The sequence below is a fragment of the Oryctolagus cuniculus genome, chromosome 2, assembly GCF_051225735.1.
Source record: "Oryctolagus cuniculus isolate XC-2025 breed Fujian yellow rabbit chromosome 2, ASM5122573v1, whole genome shotgun sequence".
NCBI lineage: Eukaryota > Metazoa > Chordata > Mammalia > Lagomorpha > Leporidae > Oryctolagus > Oryctolagus cuniculus.
Genome location: NC_142868.1, coordinates 124,525,156 through 124,529,687, shown reverse-complemented (window position 1 = coordinate 124,529,687; position 4,532 = coordinate 124,525,156). Strand labels below are relative to the sequence as shown.

Here is a 4,532-nt window from a genome sequence, read left to right as displayed (position 1 = left end):
CATTGACTGATTTGCGCACATTGAACCATCCCTGCATGCCAGGGATAATCCCACTTGGTCTGGGTGGATGATCTTTCTGATGTGTTGTTGCATTCTATTGACCAGAAATTTATTGAGGATTTTTGCATCTATGTTCATCAGGGATATTGGTCTGTAATTCTCTTTCAATGCTGCATCTCATTCCGGCTTAGGAATTAAGGTGATGTTGGCTTCATAGAAAGAATTTGGGAGGATTCCCTCCTTTTCGATTGTTCTGAATAGTTTGAGAAGAATTGGAGTTAGTTCTTCTTTAAATGTCTGGTAGAATTCAGCAGTGAATCCATCTGGTCCTGGACTTTTCTTTGTTGGGAGGGCCTTTATTACTGTTTCAATTTCTGTCTCAGTTATGGGTCTGTTTAGGTTTTCGATGTCTTCCTGGTTCAATTTAGGTAGGTTGCATGTGTCCAGGAATCTATCCAATTCTGATAGGTTTCCCTGTTTGCTGGCATACAAGTCCTTGTAGTAATTTCTGATGATTCTTTTTATTTCTGTGGTGTCTGTTGTTATGTTTCCTTTTTCATCTCTGATTTTATTGATTTGGGTCTTTTCTCTTCTTTTTTTAGTTAGTTGGGCCAATGGGGTGTCAATTTTGTTTATTTTTTCAAAAAAAACAGCTCCTCGTTTGGCTGATTTTTTGTAATTTTTTTTTTGGATTCAATCCTGTTGATTTCTTCTCTGATTTTAATTATTTCTCTTCTCCTACTAGATTTGGGTCTGGTTTGCTGTAGCTTTTCTAGATCCTTGAGGTGAATTGAAAGCTCATCTATTTGGTGCCTTTCAAATTTCTTGGTGTAGGCACCTATTGATATAAACTTTCCTCTTAACACTGCTTTTGCTGTGTCCCATAAGTTTTGGTGTGTTGTGCTGTTATCCTCATTTACTTCCAGAAAATTTTTGATTTCTCTTTTGATTTCTTCTATGACCCATTGTTCATTCAGTAGCATGTTGTTCAATCTCCATGTGTTTGCATATGCTCTAGGGATTCCTGAGTTGCTAATTTCCAACTTCATTCCTTTATGGTCTGAGAAGCTGCATGGTATGATTCTAATTGTTTTGAATTTGCTGAGACTTGCTTTATGGCCTAGTATGTGGTCAATCCTAGAGAAGGTTCCATGTACTGCTGAGAAGAATGTAAAATCTTTAGCTGTAGGATTAAAAGTTCTGTATACATCTCTGAAATCCATTTGGGCTATAGTTTCATTTAAATCTACTGTATCCTTGTTCATCTTCTGTCCTGTTGATCTGTCTATTTCTGAGAGTGGAGTATTTTTTTCCACAGCACTAAGTTTTTTTCGGGATTCCATTAAGGTTAAATCTCTCTCTGGGAACCAAAGAGTCCTAGATGAAGGGCACAAAAGCCCACGGAGCCTCCTCAGATCTCGTAGTGAACCACTGGCTCAGGCTCTTTGCTTGGATCGCCGCCTCGCTCCAGGTACAGATTATTATAAGGATATTGCTTCGGCCCCACAGGCTGGTAGGTGGGGTAAGTATCTCCCAACCAGAACATGAAGATCATGAAGGCCACAAAGCCAAACAGGTGCTTACACATGACATCCCAAGAAACGGGAGTGGGGGACGTGTCCACACGATTCCTGATATACATGTCTAGGTTCCAGTGCAGCGGCTCACCCCAGTTCAGCCTCAGGTCTGAATGGTCCCAGTCATACCACGGATCCCTCTCCTGCTGTGAGTGGTCAGGGAGCTTTGGGTAGTCCCCATACCCCATGCCATCATCCGGGTAGGGCTCGTAATCTTCCACGCACATGTTGTACTTCTTGGCGGCGGCGGCCCGTTCTTCTAGGGTCTTAGGATAGGGCCCCGGGAGCATGTCCTTGGTAATATGGGACGCTGTCCGTGCACTTTTTTTTTTTAAATGGTCAATATGATTTTATTTTAGTATTTACTAAAGTTTTAAATATACTCAAGTAAAAAACAAACATTTCAAAAGTATATTGTATTGGGGTCTAAGTCTCCCTTTAAGTCACTTAATAAATCTTTTAGATAAATCGGTGCCCTGTAGTTAGGTGCATATACATTGATAATTGTTATATCTTCTTGTTTTATTGATCCCTTAATCATGATATAGTGTCCCTCTTTGTCTCTCTTAACAGTTTTTGTGGTAAAGTTTATGTTGTCCGATATTAAGATGGCTACGCCCGCTCTTTTTTCATTTCTGTTGGCATGGTATATCTTTTTCCAGCCTTTCACTTTCAGTCTGTATGGATCTTTGTTGGAAAGATGTGTTTCTTGTAAGCAGCAAATAGATGGGTTTTGTTCCTTAATCCAATCAGCCAATCGGTGTCTTTTAACTGGACAGTTCAGGCCATTAATGTTCAGTGTGACTAATGATAAGTGGTAACTTTGCCCTGCCATTTGCCAAAGATAAGTTCTAATATATGCTTTGAATTCCCTGTGATCTTTTGCTGTGAGGTTTCCTTCCTTGGTTTCCTTCCTTTACCTTCTTTCATATTGATGACCGTGTTTCTGTGTTTCTGTGTGTAGCACATCTTTAAGCATCTTTTGCAGGGCTGGACGAGTGGCAACAAATTCTTTCAATTTCTGTTTGCTATGAAAAGTCTTTATTTCACCTTCATTCACAAATGATAGCTTTGCAGGATATAATATTCTGGGCTGGCAGTTTTTCTCTCTTAGTACCTGGGCTATATCTCACCATTCCCTCCTAGCTTGTAGAGTTTCTGATGAGAAGTCAGCTGTGAGTCTGATTGGAGATCCTCTGAGAGTAATCTGACGTTTCTCTCTTGCACATTTTAGGATCTTTTCTTTATGTTTCACTGTGGAGAGTTTAATTACAACGTGTCGTGGTGAGGATCTCTTTTGGTCGTGTTTATTAGGGATTCTGTGAGCTTCCTGTACTAGGATTTCTCTGTCCTTCTCCAAACCTGGGAAATTTTCTGCTAATATCTCACTAAAAAGGCCTTCTAATCCTTTCTCCCTCTCCATGCCTTCAGGAACTCCTAGAACCCGAATGTTGGGTTTTTTAATAGTATCCTGAAGATTCCCGACAATATGTTTTAGATTTCTAATTTCCTCTTCTTTTCTTTGGTCTGACTGTATCCTTTCCTGTTCTCTGTCTTCTAAGTCCGATATTCTCTCTTCTGCTTCACCCATTCTGTTTGTAAGGCTCTCTATTGTGTTTTTCATTTGATCTATTGAATTCTTCACTTCATTATGATTTCTCGTCACTATCCCAGTTTCCTGTTGTACTAGTTGTTTCGTTTCATTTTGATTCTTCCTTAAAATTTCATTTTCACGAGAGAGATGTTCTATCTTGTCCATTAAGGATTTCTGTAGTTCAAGAATTTGTTTTTGAGAACTTCTTAATGTTCTTATCAATTTTTTGAGATCTGCTTCTTGCATTTCTTCTATGTCATCATCTTCATAATCTTGAATTGGGGTGTCTTTTTCATTTAAGAGCGTCATGGTGACTTCCTTGTTTTTATTACCTTGGTTTTTGCGTTTGTTATTTGGCATATTGGAGATATTTGGTTTCTTCACTGTGGTGCTTTTTCTTGTTATACTATGACTCTAGATTAAGTGGACTGTCTGTTTTTGATGGAGCCTTAGAGGCTTGAGATGGGTGTGGCCTGAGAGCTCTGTTTGGTGTGCCAAAGGTGACACTCCCAGGTTAGGCGTGGTAGATCTCTCTCTCTCTCTTTCTTTCTTTTTTTGATTCAAAAGGGAAGTAATTCCGCACAGCTGAACGACGTTGGAGGTAGTTAGCAGTCAAATGATATACCCACAGGAGCCAGAGATTGGAAGCTCTTTCCCAAGGACCACACAGAGAATCTGTACTGCCCTCAGAGTGGGCCCAGATTCTCCTTCAGTCTCCCACTGGGTTGCCAAAATTACAGAATTGTAGCGTCTCTGGAGAGTACTCACGTGAATTCCGTGATTTCTCTCCCCCACCGTCTCTTTTTTCACAGTCTCAGTTCAGTAGCACCACAAATTTACTAGGTCCCAATCTCCTGTTAATTCGCCCCGCCCAGAGTCAGGTTTTTCTGCTAGGCTCAGGGCCGGTGCAGACCTGAGGTCGCTCTGCTTATGACGTATGTCCAAGATGGTGCCTGCTCTTTGTCTTGCTTGCCCTTGAGAGGTGAGCGGAGAGAGAGAAACCCATGTCCGTACCATTCACCTTTTTTTTTTTCTCTCTCTCTCTCTTCCAGTTAGCCTGGTGAACTTTTCCCCCCTGGGGGTCGTTCCCTCTAGTCTCCTCTCTCCGCTTGCCTCCAGTGTCTCGGGCTATTGAGGTTCGGCTCACCTCGCGTTCCAGTGCTGGTGTGTTGATTCTGCCGCTGGTTTCCCGAACTGTGGACTCCCACGCTCTCCACACAGGTCCACTGTGAATCACGCATTCCGGAAGATTTTCTTCTGCTGTTTCCTCCCCTACTCTTCCTTGAACCTGCAGTATCTCCACTTTTATTAAACTGTCTCTCCCTGAACTATCAGTGTGCTCCCTTCCTATTCCGCCATCT

At 41.5% G+C, this 4,532-nt stretch overlaps 1 pseudogene across 1 annotated transcript; it reads right to left on the bottom strand.

Annotated features, from left to right (window-relative positions):
- Positions 1-1,309: 1,309 nt before the first annotated feature.
- LOC149128039 (NADH dehydrogenase [ubiquinone] 1 beta subcomplex subunit 8, mitochondrial pseudogene) lies at positions 1,310-1,893 on the bottom strand (annotated as a pseudogene). The gene has a single exon (XR_016229668.1). The product of XR_016229668.1 is annotated as an NADH dehydrogenase [ubiquinone] 1 beta subcomplex subunit 8, mitochondrial pseudogene (transcript).
- Positions 1,894-4,532: the final 2,639 nt, after the last annotated feature.